This window comes from Ips typographus, linkage group LG1 (assembly GCF_016097725.1).
Source record: "Ips typographus isolate SLU linkage group LG1, UJ_Ityp_2.0, whole genome shotgun sequence".
In the NCBI taxonomy this organism is placed as follows: domain Eukaryota; kingdom Metazoa; phylum Arthropoda; class Insecta; order Coleoptera; family Curculionidae; genus Ips; species Ips typographus.
Window position 1 is genome coordinate 10,070,946 of NC_138422.1, and position 16,836 is coordinate 10,087,781.

Genomic DNA, 16,836 nt, shown 5'->3' on the forward strand with positions numbered 1-16,836 from the left:
AGTCATACTGCACATTCGTAGAGAAATTGGGGTGTTTTTCTGATAAATTTGCAATTTTCTCGAAAACTGTGACAGGTATGAAAAAAAATTAATAAGACAAAATACTTTCTAAATTGAACAAAAATTTGGAATTTTTTATATTAATCCCAAACCCCAAAAAATTATAAAGGTTTTCAAAAAGTTGGCTTATCCATTGATGTAGGACTTGATAAGATACATACAGTCCAAATTTGAACTCAAAAACTGTAAGAAATGTAATTAAAAATATTAAGAAAATATAGCTCTTCTTTTTCTAATTTTTCCTGTTTTGTGATGTAAAAATCAGTCAATATCCAATAAAATAAAATCACACCAGTCTGTGTTGGTGCTGATGAACAAAAACTATACATAAAATTTTTTTTTCTACAAACATTCAATAATGATGCATTTTTCGCTTCCAAATCTCAACGAAAAGTTACCCTTTACTGAGGAGTTTACATACAAAAATTTTTTTGCTTGCTGTCCAGAGCAACGGCCACAATGCATGCCATTGTTGAAAATGTCAGTGTCACCAGTTTGATGTCAGTATTGAATTGTGTATAGTTTTGTTCCTGTTTTTGAGTACCTACGCAGTAAGTTTAGTTGTATTAGATATTTAGCGATGTTTGTAGAAAAAATATTGTATGCATTACGCGCACAATGTGACTTTTATGCTCTAGAATGATTGCTGCGCTCCACTTTGTGTCGCGCAGCAAACGTCATTCTCAGAGCATAAAAGTCATACTTTTTGCGCTTAATACATAAATAACTATTATTGCAAAATGTACACACTGTACCCACCTTAAAATGATAGAGAACAATTCAACTAATGCCTGCTTTATACCTCTCAATTAACAATTAAACTAAACTTTCATTTAAACTAAAATTAAATTATCAAAGCTGAAAGTGAACTTACAAGCGAGCCCATTTATACGTTCAATTTACACTAAACTAAAATTAATTTTAAATTAAAGTTAAACCAACTTTATTAAAGTTCGGCTTAATTCCTTTAAATTCGTTGACTTTCGGAACTATCACTGTCATACTTGTCATCACTCATGATGTAAATTGCTGTCTTCTATTGCGATACGTAGTCTATTAGACTTGAATCGTCTATTTCCATAATTGGATTTTTTACCGAAAAAGTGGTTTAAGAACAATTTTTTTAAATTATTTTAATAAAAATTTTCTTTATCCACAAAACACGAAAAATGACGATGACAATAGAAACGTCAACGTCGAACGTCCAGTAAGTCAAAACAGTCATTTATTTTTCTGATTATTAATTTGTAGTATAAACCTAAACAAGATTTCTTAGTTTAAATATTAATTTTAGTGGAAATTTAAATTTAATTTAATTCTTAAATGGGAAGTATAAAGCAGGCATAAGCATATTTTGAGGTCAGGAATCTGATGTTGTTTGTCCTCTGACCAGCACTTAATTAGAGTAGTACCTAATTGAAATTATAATTAATTTTAATATGAAAGAGCAGCGCAACAAAGCGACATAAATAACAATAAAAAGCCGAACAATCTTTTGTTCTTGTTTATCTGACTGACAAAAGTAACATGACGGGCCGCGCCCCGGTCACGTAATAATTCACGTGCTCCCTCGCCCAACCGAAAAAAAAAAAGAACATCGTTTCGAGAAAAAAATAGAATGGCCATAACTCCGGACGATTATATGGTTCCAAATTACAGGCTGTCAAACGGCCACTTAAATGCGCTGCCATTTAAGGCAACACCCGAAATTGGATATGGCATATGCGTGGGTTAGACCGTTCGATTATCTTTCCCGTAATGAAACCAAGGAGCACCTATGCATTATTAATTATATTAGTTGGCCGTATAATTGCTAGATCAGGTCACTCTGATTTATCTCGGGGTTTCCGGTTTTATTGTTAAAGACCCAATTTCACGATAATAAGACTTTCCGATCGGTAAGCTGTATTCGAAATAACGAATCCTTGAGGGATGCCAATCTCGAATTTTCCTTTATTATCATCTTGCCGGTTTCCTGTCTCTTTATCGACATTATTTTTCCGATTGGAACTTCTTTTAATGAACGTAAGCCCCTTTTTATTGGGAAATTCTTCATCCGAAACCGCTGAACGAAGCGCCTCAATTTATTTATTAATGATGTTTATTTTTATACCGCCCGGAAACCGAGAAATACAATCAATCTCAGGTAATAATACAACTCGGTTGAGCGTGGTTTTATACCGGAAGCTTTATAAGAGAACACATTTGAAAAATTTCTTGGATCAAGTCTTGCTACGAAAAAGACTTAAAAAACAGAACAAAACTTAAAATAAGGAATATTCTTTATTTTCAACCAGGTATGTAATAACGTTATTCCTTATGTGTAAACCAGGTGGAAAGATGAAAATTACCTGCTTTTACTTCCCACCCGGGTGAATGTCAATATGCGTTTTGTCATATCTGGGCTTACTTTTTATAGTTAAGAGACTGTGCCGCCACCTCAACAGCTCGCAGCTCAGATGATGATGAGTAACATCTGCGTCTTCAGAAATCTCCATGTTAAAAGCACTTTAAGAAAAGTTTCAGCTAAAAATATGAAAGACACAATAGCACAATAATGACGTTGTCAAGATTGTAAACAAATCACCAGTCGTTTATTGTGGTTGAAGTCATAACTACTCGTACCTATACTACCTTATTGTTAGAGACTATTAGCAATCAATATTTCAACTGAATGATTTATTAGAAATTCGACGAGATTTTGATAAATGGTTGAAAATAAAATAGTATACAAACCACGGTAGAAAGTTTAATTTCTGTCTCGAGATAAAGTTCACCTCGACTTCGTCTCGGCAAACTACCTAATTTCTCGACAGAAATCAAACACTTTCCACCTGAGTATGTAATATACTATTATTTTCAGTTTTTGCAAAAGTAGTTTTTTTGTTTTTTTGCTTTGACGAGTTTTAAATTACCATATGGTAAAAATGTTGTTATTTAGCCGACATGAAGCGTTTAAATGGTTTAAAAGACATTTGACACATAGAATATTTTGGATAAAGATTCAATAGAAACACGTTATTCAATTGCAATTTCACGCAGTATACACAGTGTTTCTGTTGAATCCTGGATACTGCAAAGACAGAATAAACAAGCTTTCGAAACATAGTCATTTATTTTAAAGTACCTCTAACCTAATAAGTAGTTTTTATGAAATTTGCAAAGAAGATAGCAGATTAAAATAAAATTCGATTTAGTCTTAATGTTTCACAGATAACAGTTTATTTTATACCATTTTAAAGGGTTAAAATTAGCCTATTAAAATTAAACTTAACATAGCCACCAATTTTAGAGGTTTTTTTTTATGAAAAGAAGCACTGACAAACTGAGATTAAAATTTTTATTAGTGAAATAAACAATATTTAATGGTTGTTCATAGATTTGAAGCATTTTTGTAACTGATTTCGGGTACTTTTTAAATTTAATCAAAGATTTGGCCGTTTATGTCATAGATTGAATTCAGACGTGTTCTATTTGAAGAATTGACTGAAAGTGAAGAAACTCCCAGAGAACCAGAAACATGTATTTCACACTTTACAATCCTCCTGCCAAAGATAACTTAACTAATCTAAGTTTTGTTCGACAGTCTTAGTAACTGATGCAGTTTATTGATTTTGAGATACATATTGACTATTAAACATTGGAATATTATTTTTTTTTGATAGGTATAGCAAGCAAACAGCTGAAGATGAGAGCAAAACGATTTAAATGATTTTATCTTACTTTTTGCTATAAAATACTCAAAATTTGAAGTTCAAGTAGATATAGTAAGACTTCACATTTTTATGTTTATTTGTAATTTAAATAAGTAATTTAAAAACCTAACGCTTAGAACAGCTTGGCTCAAAAATTGAAATATGCTTTAAAGTTTCAAGAAAAACTGGAAACACCGTTATTTTGTGACAATCAAATACAAAATTCGACTTCTTTATAAAAATATTCAATAAAGGTTTGCTCTTAAATATGTAGAAAAGAAATTTCTAGAGAGCATTTAAAGTAAATAATGGACTGTTTTAGAGATGCAACACCAAATGTTAGATACTAATTAACTTTTAATTAACGTTTTATAAAATAATAATTATTGTAAAATTAAATCAGGTTAGAATGAAATATTATTTTTTTAAATATTTATTGATATCGACAGTAATTTACTAAATTGAATGAAACAAAATTGTATCAAATTAATTCGTATCAATATAATTTGTCCTCTACAAAATAAAATTATTGCTTACGATTTATGTAATTATATAGGGAGCGTTCCATTCATATAATAACTGGGATGACATTGTTAGCTTAACCACATATTTCAGTTCAATAGCATTATGTTCATGCTAAATTTAGGAATACTCAAATTTGTATATAGAAAATCAAGTTAAATTGAGATGGCGTCACACATTTTATTAATGTGTGCTTAGATAAAAACCATTGCTTTCATGTAATTATATTATTACACGAAACGATTGGCATGGTTATAGAAGGTGGGATATGTTAAATTATAAAAAAAATACAAAGTTAACATATAAAAAGTATTCATACTATTCAGTTCTAACCAAAAAAATGTATTACCAATATTATAGTAGAAATTAGCTCGAAATAAATTTGCTAAAGAATGAGATTTTTTTATAAGACAAAATTTTGAAAAAGTGGAAAAATAAACTTTATTGGCATAATAATTTTCTGTTTCTGTTAATATCACAAACGGTAAGATGCTTGATTTCCTTTTCAAGAATTTCCTTCGTAATTTTTCAACTTTAATTATACAGAGAGTATTGTCACTACGTACCAAACAAACTGCTCAAACAATGAGATTTGTTGTAAGTAGAGAGTGTGATGGTAAGCAAAGTTAAAATTTTTAACTGGTTACCTGTTTCGACTAGCCTTCATTAGACCGAGGTAACTACCTTTTTTGAATTCAGTTTTATGATATCATTCTGCCAAAATCGGTAAAATAACTATCATGAGACAGAAAAACAATCCTTTTTTCTAAACAAAATATATCTCCATATCTAAGGTTTTTACCAATAATTTCAAAATGTAGAGATGATGTTCTCAATAAAGCATTCATTTTATTAAATTAAAATGAAAAAAATTCTTTTTGTCTAGTTGAAATTAGCTTGGAACATACTAAGTAAATAATGGGATTCCCATGAATAGGGATTGAAAACAAGCAAAAATGAACTTTATAGGCTTAAATTTGCTTTAAAACATATTTTGCTCAAACTATGACGTTTGACGTAAGTAGAGAGTTTAATGGTAAACCAAAATTGATTTTTATCAACCATTTAAGTAAGAATAATATTTTGGGCAGCAGAAACACAAAGTTTATAGCATTAAAATTTTTCACCGGCATCATCAGACCGAGGTCAATATTTTTTTGCTTCACTTTCATTATAGGTAGCCGAAATCGGTAACGGCATAGTGTTGTCCCTGTTTAATCCACTTAAATTTAGATTTTTGAGCAGTAGAATAGTGTTTTAAAAAAAATTGTCCGTTTTTTTCGGATATGTACTGTTTTTCTTAATTATTTTTTTCTACATCTACCTACAAAATTGGCGCAGTCAATAGGATGTTTACAATGACTGCATTGGTTGGAATACTCTAATAATTAGCAACAGATAACTTTCAATAATACTTTGACTGAAATTTTAAGGGTGGTCTGCTGACATGTTTACCTGCAAAATGCAGATAGTTGTCTATTGCATATTTTTGGTGTATAAATAAACGGATAAATTTTGCGTCAATTTTCGATGAGACCCGATATGACAACACGGGATTCTTTCCCCTTTTTGAAGGAAAAAAAGTGTCTATCTAGTGTATAACCCAATTATCCTTCTTTATACAAAAAACAAACATTGGCTTTGAAACAGGTATCAGGTTTAGGTCCTTTCAAGAGCCGATCGGAATTTTAAAACATTCCCAGATCACCCAAGGGATGTTCCACCGTTTTCGGCTTATGCAAAAAGTGCCGCTTTTTCCGCAAGTGTCACCAAATCAAACGCAACCGGAATAGAAAATTCTCTTCCATCTCATGTATATTAACCTGACAAAATGTTCACGGGGATGGCTTCTGTTTTTAAGGTGTTGCAAAGCATTGGCGTACTTTCTCTCTCTTTAGTTTAGCTCCTGAAGATTAAAGGTGTTTTTTTTGCCGCCACTGGAATCATTCTTATTCACTGCGTAGCGTAGGTTTAGGTTTTATATTCAGCATATGGCAACGTAGGACGCCTAAAATGATCTGTCAATCTCGACGTGAAACGCAATAAAAATATGACAGCCCCGGAATTTGATATAACATCGTCTTTCTGTAGCAGATACAAACGAATCGTACCCTCTCGGGATGACAATATAATTTGTTTTCGTCTTTTTCTGACAGGAATTCTCGGTATGGCAGCCAATATGCTGCACCGTACGAAATTGTTTCCCTTATTCGTTTCGTGTTTAACCAACAGAGAAAAAAGCACTCCACTTTGACCCACGCTCAATTTCTTCGGGTTTATCTCTGATTAAGGTCCGTGACTGTTTGTCCTGGTCACTTGACAAGCCAAATCAATTTCAGTCCCTTCGACTGAATGACGACTTTTTAAACTTCCAGCCTTGAAAGACGAAATACTCGGGCAACATAAGCCGCAATAGTAATTTCGAGATCCTCGCGGCTAATGAAGGGCACGAAGACGAGGTCCCTAAAGGGAGCGGATTATCTGGAAACGGTTTCCAGAGAGCTGTCTCTTAAATCACACTTAACGCCCGTTTGCTAACGTGGCAAAAACCGACGAAAGGGGAGATGACATCACTGTTATCAGGGGTTAGGAAATAATCCACTAAGCAGAAACAGTCTTCTTTTAGGGGTGATTAGGAAGGGGTTTATGATGAGAACGTTGGGTAGTAGTTTTCTGATAGCTGAACTAGTTTTAAAGTTATAAAAAGTTGATATATGTTATAACATTGAGATTAGGGACCGTTTGTACCGGTTTGTGGGTCATATCGTAGAAACGATGTTGGTTTTCTCGGATAGAAAACTGTCCTTAAAAACCGTCATTAACGATAAGCCAAAGAATTTCTTCACTTAAAGTTCAAGGATTTAATCAATGTTGTTACTAGCAAACGTAGCTTTTGCAAGTATTTTCAATATGCTAGTCTATTGAGATATGCACTTTTTGTGAATTAAAGTTGTTATTAGTATGCTTTCTTGTAGATATGTCCTGAAACTGAAAATATGTTCTTGTGTTTCTTTAGGTGCTTGTTTAAATTTTTTTTTAACAGCTCTGCTATTAACTGTTTAGTCAAAAAAGCCTCTTATTAGAACGTCCTATAAATTATTACATTAACTTACTTATTGTAACTCAAACGACTAGACCTAGACACTCTAATTTTACTCCAGTGCAATAAACCAATGACAAAGAAAGTCAAGAAGTTTAAAAGGTTTATTGTTTGGTAATAGCAGTGCAGACTTCGGTCGGAAAATGTCGGTGATAATTACCTAACAATTAGGGTTGGCACAGTCACCCTATCTTAATGAACAGATCTTGTACCGGGTGACCCAATAAGACTGTTCCTCGACCATATCTCATAATCTCATTTTCTCAATATTTCAGGTTAGGAACGAGAATTTGAAAAACGGTTTTCACTGGCCTATTTGGATGTTATTTGGCTACATTTTCATAAAGAAAAAGTCATATCATTCCATATGTTTTTCAAATTTTTTTTTTGGAATTTGAGTCATGGTGTCTAAAGTAGCCCCCTGGCGCAGAAAGATTCAATTAAATTAACTATATTTTGGTTGATTCTTATTGCCCAAGAAATGCTCTTTTCAACAATACTGAATTTGTTAAAATTGGTCAAACCGTTAAGAACTTAAAGCAGGTTATTGCAAAAACAATTGATCACGTCACGCCATCTTTGTTTTTGAAATAACAGAAATTTATTTTTTACGAACATGATAGATAAATTGGTTCGCTCTAAAAATGAGGAAAAAAAAACTCTAGTTCATTGTGCAAAATTTATAGAAAATGCAATTTAAAAATTTAAGATGGCAGTTACGGCCTCTGGTGGTCATTTTTTGAACTTGAAAATATTTTCCAGCAATTCTTCATGGCCGATTTACCTAAACAAATTTTAGTCCAAAATCATACGACGAACGGTTCCCGAGATATGGTCGAGGAACAGTCTTATTGGGTCACTCGGTACACTACATTAGAAGTATTAGAAGTAAGAACTCTAAATTGATCCACTATAAATAGTGTGCGATCGGTAAAGAATAAAATGTTTTTTTAAGAACCAATTGTTTACAGATTTTTAATAAACCGGTTTTGGTTTTTTTAGCCGTCATCAGTACCTGGATTTGGCAATCGAAAAGTTTTGAGACCTTCATTATTTATCGGGTAAATTGTGCATAAGTGGGTATTTTGCTAAATTTTATTTGAAAAATATTTTAGACTGAATTGTATGATCAAAATTTATTCCATAAATGAATTAGTCGAAATATGTGTTAGTTTGAAAGCTGAATTTTGCAAAATTAGTAGATATGCACCATTCTTCATCTCTCGACATATTAAACGATAGTAAAATAATATCTTTAGTAAATTAGAGTAGAGTAGATTTGAGTTTAGTTTGTTATTAAAACTTGTAATAAGATTAAAGCCATTTTGTGGATGAATGTCACTATAACTCTTAATTATTAAGAAATTAGTGAAAGATTCGTTGTCAATTCAAACATTCCTTACATACCAGCACCTTTAAAACTGGAATTGGCCCTTTAAAGAATTTTCATCCAGGTCCTAGTTAACTTTTTATGAAAAGATGACGTAGTCTTGTAGTGGAATAAATAATATTCCATAATATCAGCACTGGGATTCAGTGTGATATAAGTAGAGTAGAATTCTATTTATCAACTATATTCTAGGTGTCGGACATTCTATGCACAAAGAGCTAGAAAGCCAAAATATGGCGAGAATTGGAGACCTTTAAATGGTGCCCAATTTACGCCATGTTGTGGCTTTCTAGCTGTTTGTGCATAGAATGACACCTAGACACCTAGAATATAGTCGATAAATAGAATTCTACTCTACTTATATCACACGGAGTCCCAGTCCCAGTGCCCAGTGCTGGGATGACTCCATTACCCCAGAAGCCACCATTTCTCCTGGTTTCCTTTATTAGTCGTTATGTTTAGTTAATTCAAAAAACTTAGTTAGTAGTTTTGAAGGACTTTTTTTTATAAAAAATCGTCTTCAGTAATAAAATTAATAAAACTTTGGTAAGGTGCTAAAAGCTTTACCTCTTCAAAAAATTTAAAAAAAGCCATTATCAGTATTAATTTACTGCAACTAATTTTTCAGCAAATTTAAAGATCCGTCTTTATAGTGTATTTTCGCACTTTGTCAATATCAAATTTATGGCAAATAAAATAAAGATTATACAGGTTTGCAAACTGAACTGACGTCAACACTCTAAACCACAGAGAGTATAGAAAAAAAAACTTGAATTAACGTTTTTAATTCAGGTTATGAACGTTAGCCATTTATTATAAAAGAGATTTGGTTTACTTTCATTTTACTAGTTTATTTAAATAAAGTTGGGTTTCCTGTTGAAATATTGAAATACAACTTAGAGAAGGTTATTTAAATGTTCCACCTAAAAGCCAATCTTTAAAATCCAGTGTTGCAAATTTTCTCATCTTTGTTAGAAAACTAGAGTTTGGAAACTAGGTATGAGTTTGTCATAAAATTGTCTACAACTTTCCTTATTTAACCAACCATGTTACTTAAAAAAACTCCATACAAGCATCAGCAATTTGGCTCACCCTGTATTGTCTATAAAAACGTTATGAAAACAATGCAATTGATTGCGGTTATAACGTTATCCTATTTTACTTTGATTTTGCGTATAGCTTACAATCCCCTTAATTAACACAATTCATTTTTAAACTCATTTAATTAGGACAAAATTAGTAAGTAATTGGTGCCATGTGACAAGGTCAAAACATTTAACATAATTTTGTGGATTATCTACAGTGCGTTTTTTTTAACGCGCAACATAGGATTTTACGTGTTAAATTTTTAAGCCAATGTTAGACCATGTTATTTTGGAACTGCAGGTCTAAAACTTGACGGGTGTGTCTTTAGTACCCTGAAGCTTAAGTAAGTTTACCAATTTGGTCTAAAAAGTGATTAAAAACTGGCAAAAATCATTTTTTTTTCGAAAAGATTTTATCGTTTTATACTCCCTGTATGCATTGTTCTTTTTTGTTTTTGATATCGACAGGGCAGGTAGCAGGTAGAGTGACATATTTTGACTGCATCATGGCCCGACATCTTTTGAACGTCAAAAGGGCATTTTATAATTGTCTGGAATACTGTTTGGCTTCAAACTGAGGTCACTTTGAACAATTCACTTATAAAAATACCTCTTTTGTTCTTAACTTTCTTGATATAAAGTTAATGATCACCCTGTTTTACTTTCTACGCCAAATTTTACCTGCTACCTGCCGTGCCAGTATCAAAAACAACAAGCACCTATCATACATACAGGGAGTATGGAAAGATAAAATCTTTTCGAAAAAAGATGATTTTTTGCAAGTTTATAATCACTTTTTAGGCCCAATTGGTAAACTTGCTTAAGCTTCAGGGTACGAAACAGCCACCCGTCAAGTTTTGTACTTGTAGTTCTAAAATAACATGGTCTGACATGTGCTTAAAAATTTAACACGTAAAATCCTATGTTGCGCGTTAAAAAAAACGCACTGTATAATAATAGCGGTGCCACAACCACAAACCACCAGAACACAAAACAAAGAACCCGGCTACCGGTTTTCAGTACCTGAGCTATACGCTAAAAGCATTATAAAACTTTCTTTATGTTGAGATCTTTACGGGTTCCCCAAATACGATACGCAAACAGGTTCCAAGAAAAAGTGTCAGGTTTCTTGTGACTTATGAAGGAAATAAATGGTACCTGGGGTCCTCTCGGTCGTAGTTTAGTCACGTAGGCTGCGTTGTGTTTGCAGTGGCGTACTGCGTGGTTTTACCATGTAGACCACTTTTTGTTAATTTTTTAATACGACATAACTGCAATGTTGACATTCAGCCATGTCAGGTGTTTGAATTTGAATATCAGACAGGAATTAAAAAAAAGTTGCGTATACAACTAGTAGTACCGCCACTGGTACTGAAGGAGCCGTGGGTTGGATAAAACTTGTCTGTTTGGTAACGTATACACAAGACCCTTTAGACAATTTAAGGCCGTCTGACAGATCTATTTATGGTTTTATGGTGCCTAGACCCTTATTTTTTGGATGATGTTCTTATGGTAATGTTAATTGGCGACCAGGCTCCAAAAAAAAAGCTGAAAGGGAACTCTACAAAGAGAAGTGGAAACCAAATCCAAAAACTGAGTAATAAACCCATTACTCAAGTGCCAAGAATGAAAAATTCCCTTCTGTCACCAGAGGCCTCCTTTGAATAAATATATTTTTAGAATGTTTTCTTTGCGAAAACAAAAGTCCCATTAAGGTATTTGTCATTTTTGCTTTCTTATTTGTTTTTCCTGCTTTTTTTTTGTAAACAGATCTTATTTATTATCAGGCCGACCTGCGGCGTCGTCGGTCTGAAAATATTGTTTTTCGCCCTGTTTTCTTTCTGCCTGTGGATTAGTACGAAGTACAAAGCTAAAACCCCCCATACGAGATAACACTACTAAACTTAATCCGCAATAAATCAAGTTTAAGTTGAATCACAAATATTGAAACTGTATGTCTCGAAGGTGTATTGACATAGACATCAGGTGCAGCAGGCAAAGAATTGAGAAGTGATTCTGTCATCTCGTGCTCTCGGACTATTTTCCGGAGCTTTTCCGGGTGAAAAGAGAAGATTTATTAGTCCGGTGACGTGTTTGTAAGTTTTAAAAACAATGGCGACGATGAAAAAACAAGGGTTCAATGATTTACTGGCTGATTTAGCCGGATAAACGCGACAGATATAGTATTTTCTTTTCCATTTGTAAATTGTGATGTGATTTGTGCCCTGTAAATATCCAGCTGAATAGGGTACTTGCATTTAAAATTGATTTCAAAAAGAAAATGTACAGGGTGTCTGTCAGTATCTTTTAAAGTAGCAAAGGTAGAGCAATGATTTTTTGCTGAATCGATTTATGTGAAAGAAACATGGAGAGGTCATACCTTCCCCAGCTGCCCCCGTTTCTGATTTTCTTTTTTATTAGCAACGCAAGAAAGCTACACAAATGGCTTTCCATAAAAAAAGTTTGACAGTTTTGACGTTAATAACACTTGTCACGTGATTGTAGAACACTATTTAGCTAGACGACCACGTGACAATTGTCAAAATAACTGTCATAAATCTCAAAAATACGTTTTATTATCAAATACTGCAAAAAACCGTTCCTAAACCCTGATTTTTGCAACTTTAGAGCATATAGCTTGACAGTTTTGACGTTAGTGACAGTTGTCACGTGATTGTAGAACACTATTTAGTTAGACGGTCACGTGACAATTGGAAAAATAACTGTCATAAATCTCAAAAAAACGTTCTATATTAAATACTGCAAGAAAACGTTCCTAAACTCTGATTTTTGGAACTTTAGAGTATGGTTTGACAGTTTTGACGTTATTGACAGTTGCCACGTGATTGTAGAACACTATTTAGCTACACGGTCACGTGACAATTGTCAAAATAACTGTCATAAATCTCAAAAATACGTTTTATTATCAAATACTGCAAAAAAAACGTTCTTAAGCCCTGATTTTTGCAACTTTAGAGCATATAGCTTGACAGTTTTGACGTTAGTGACAGTTGTCACGTGATTGTAGAACACTATTTAGGTAGACGGTCACGTGAAAATTGGCAAAATAACTGTCATAAATTTCAGAAACACGTTTTATATCAAATACTGCAAGAAAACGTTCCTAAACTCTGATTTTTGCAACTTTAGAACATGGTTTGACAGTTTTGACGTTATTGATAGTTGTCACGTGATTTCAGAAGACAGAAGATTGTCAAAATAACTGTTAGATCTCAGAAAATCGTCTTGTTTCGAAAACTGTGTTAAAATGTAATTCTTGCATATTCTAGAATAATTTTGACAATTCTCACAATTGTGACAGACATCACGTGGTTTTAGAGAATAATTTGAAGTAAGAAAATGACTGTTTTCAGCGCACTTTTAGAATCCTTATTAAATTTTCTATTCAATAAATTGAAAAAATATACAAAGTATAAAAAGTTTCACAACCAACATAATGACAACGTAATTAAAAACGGTATATTATATACACGGTTGTGTGTACGGTAGAAGAACTACAACGGTAGATATACCGTTAACTAACGGTAGATATACCGTTTGTGGGGGTGAAGTTATTGGAAATGAGGTAGATCTACCCCGATCGGGGTAGCTTTGGCAACGCTGCTTAGAAGACAGTTCGAAAGACACTAGTGAGATTTTGGTGTTTCTGAGCTGCAAAAAAATGTCTGAAGGTTTCTAGTGACTTTTTTTTAACGATCAGAAGATAGTTTTGGGGCTACTAAACCATTTTGGTATTTCTGAGCAGCAAAATAACTTGAACACGAAAGTAGCCTTTACATCACCCAAATAATAGAAAAACCTTGACACCCAAGCACAGATTAACATGCTTCAGAAAACGTAATTCATTCGTTCAGCAGCAATGTTGTTTTACTCATAGCTTAGTCGATTGTGGATTAAAAACAGCAATTTCGACGTTGATCTACAATCTACAATGATATTTTTGAAAAGGGAATTTTTTGCTTTTATTTTATTGCAAAAATACAATATAAAGTGTCTTATTTAAAAAAACAAGTGTATTTGGTTCACATCTTAATAATGGTGTGCAACTTATCAACATTTCTGTTAAAATTGATAATATTCGTAAAATAAATTTGGAATAATTTTCTCTGTTTGGTGTGACGTCAGGTGTTGTCAGACTGTTGATGACCGTTTATTGTTGTACAATACACGGTCTACAGATCGGTCTTTGTCAGTACAACAAACAATGGTTATGAAAATATATTCAAAAATTCGAAAATATATCCAAGTACATACTTCCAAAAAAGGTTACCAATCAGCTGTTACATCAAACAACACCGTAAAATATGCACTAAGATTTGTAGTAACCTAGCAGTTTTTGTACATGCAACTATTGTCACGTTTATGAAGAGTTTCAGTGACAACGTTGCATTACACAGTCTTTGCTTTGGAAGATATAAAAATAAATAAATTACATGCGGTAACTTGCTAAAAAATTTAAAAAATACATTCAAGTACTGCCACAACAAAACACGTCAAAATTGTCCTCTACCGTAACGAACAAATTAATATTCAAGACAGTGAATTATGTAAATGTGAGTAAACAAAGGAGCGGTGAAAAGCAAAGTGTAAATTTGTTATTCTTCTATTAAAATCATGCTTATGGTAATCGGCGTTTTAACGCTTTAGTGGTCTATACTTGTACTATGTGTAATAATGTAAAGGTGCCTTTACACTGACCTCAACTATACTCCAACCAGTTAGGTAGAGGTGCCCCTTGAAGTAACACTTACCTCACTTAAATAATTTAATTAGGGTTTCAAGGTAGGAAAAACTATACTATACGAACAAAGTGTTGTTATTGTATGTAGTTTAATAAATAAATGGTTAATGAATTCAACAAACATTTTCCAGTTTTGTGTAGAACGTTTATTATGCACTCACAGACAGAAATCGACAAATAAATAAAAAAAATATTTTTTACGTCAGTAAATAAATTAATTAATAAAACTCGTTGTTTTGATTGCACATCCGACAGATCATATAATATAATATTTATACCTTCGTAGTTGTCTATTTGCCAAGTAAACCAAAATGCATATTTTTTATTATAAAAATAAAAAATTTACAAGGTCGGGAATGACTGTTAAAAGCTGGATTTATTGTTAACATTGTCTGTTAGATCTGTCAATTATTTATTTAAATTTTACAGTGTTTACGAGTAAAATCTGTTTTTACAAAAAAATTTAAAAAAGACATAAATGCTCATCCCTGATCACAGACAAAGATTATTGCATAAAGTAATTTTTTTTTTGTTTTACTTCTTTTTTTTAAATTTTCTAGTAATTTTTGATGGTAGATGTCTTCATCATTCCACGGCCAGAATGTAGAAAATACACCAGAGCAAAGAATTCTACCAATAAGAAATTTTGTCTCTCTGTTGAGTTTAAATTTTGTAAAATACAGAGTGTACAAATTTTTGTAGCTGGCAACATACTAGAGCAAAATAAATAGAAAATCCACTTCATACAGGGTGTCTTGTTTTCGAACAGCATTATAGAAATCTCGGTTATTTGAAGATGAAGGATATCCAAAAAAAAATTTTATTACTAGGCTATTTACATTTACGGAAAATTAATGACAATTTTTCTTCTGCACAACGTGACAGTATCACATTTGAGACCAAGGTTTTGGTTTTTGATCACAATTAACTTGTGATCTGATTACGATGATGTGTCATATGTTACAGTTCAATTTTGTAACTGACAATTTTGACAAAAATGACAATTTTTCGTTTTAATAAAGGGTTTCTTCAAAACAACAGCTCAGCAATTCTCTTTTAAATCATTTGACACTTACTCACGTGACATTATTGCCATTGTTATTCCAATGAACATGTGACTGTCAAATGTCAAATGTGTCAAATATGACTGATATCCGTTATGACTACTTACTGATCGATTGTTGATTATAAAATGTTATTTTTATAGCTCTCTTCCGATTATTCTTTCCTTTTCCTTTTTGTGGTGAGATCAAGTCAAACTCTACAAAGTTTCAGTTTTTGGCAGCTATCATCAGATTTTTTTGGTTTGGTTTTAGGGACGTCATATTAGATTTCAACTTTCTTAAAATGTGAGTCTGTTAAATATTAAGGTTCAGAGTTACAGTTTACCTAAAATTAAAATAACAAAAGTTTCACTAAACTAAACAAATTGACGAGGTTAGAGCGTGTTTTGTGTCATCATCTGACAGTAGCTGTCACATGATCATTCTTTTGCAAATGGTCATAATATCACGAGGCCTAGTGTCACTTGACCTAACGAAAGATTTTTAAGGATTTCAAGACGCACTTTGTAAAAACAAACTTTTTGTTATTTTTACGAAAATTTGCTAAATCAAATTTAGACAATTGTAACAGCTGAAATGGTAAAATACACGTCACGTGATGTTGATAATAGAATTCTGAGCTTGCAACACTGTAGAGTAACTGCCAGTTGACACCTGTCAAAACAGTGTCACGTCACCATAAAACATAGTTTGAAAAGTGAAAATTTGCTAAATCAAATTTAGACAATTGTAGAAGCTGATATTGTCAAATACACGTCACTTGACTTTGATAATACAATTCTGAGCTTACAACACTATAGGCTAGTATAGGCTAGTTGACACCTGTCAAAATCAAACACGTGACTTTTAAAATGTACTTTAAATGATGAAAATATGGTAAAATTAAATTTAGACAGTTACAAAAGTTCGTATTGTAAGAGACGTGTCAGGTCACTATTATAATCCAATTTTTGAGCTTGCAACACTTTAATGTCACTGTCAGTTGACACCTGTCAAAGCAATCACGTGATCATAAAAAATATTCCAAATGGTTTCAATTATTTGACTGAAATTTGTGTATAAAATGATTTTTGATAACAAAAATGACATTTGTGTCAAATTTAACATGAAGACTTTTGCACGTTAGGGCAAAATAATTTAAAAAATTGAAAAAAAGAA

General features: G+C 32.4%; 1 protein-coding gene across 1 annotated transcript in view; it reads left to right on the forward strand.

Annotated features, from left to right (window-relative positions):
* LOC145724511 (uncharacterized) overlaps positions 1-16,836 on the forward strand; it is a 101,548-nt gene that overhangs the window by 24,131 nt on the left and 60,581 nt on the right. The window lies entirely within an intron of this gene.